This window comes from Acanthisitta chloris, unplaced genomic scaffold (assembly GCF_000695815.1).
Source record: "Acanthisitta chloris isolate BGI_N310 unplaced genomic scaffold, ASM69581v1 scaffold18755, whole genome shotgun sequence".
Taxonomy (NCBI): Eukaryota; Metazoa; Chordata; class Aves; order Passeriformes; family Acanthisittidae; genus Acanthisitta; species Acanthisitta chloris.
The window spans coordinates 41,933-42,252 of record NW_008675556.1 but is presented as its reverse complement, the minus strand read 5'-3'; positions in this window follow the sequence as shown (position 1 = coordinate 42,252).

Sequence of the window (320 nt, the reverse complement as noted above, 5' to 3'; positions counted from 1 at the left end):
CCTCTCGCTGCATCCCGCAGCACTCCCTCACCCGTGACACCCATTCCACCTCTGTGCGCTGCCATCCCCTTCCCACGTGCCCACCCCGTGCCCCAGCCCCATTCTGCCATCCCTGCTCCGAACTCTCCCCAGCACACCACCAGCCCACGGGTGACAGGGGCACAGTCGCTTTCAGGGGCAGTAGAAAGGCCCCATGGACTTTTGGCAGCAGAGAACCCAGTGCTGGATTTCGCCAGTAAAACATTGAGGGTGTGGAATGTCGAGGTATTTTGTCTTTTAACACGTCTGGTATTTCCCTCCAAGGCTGCCACGGCTCCCCG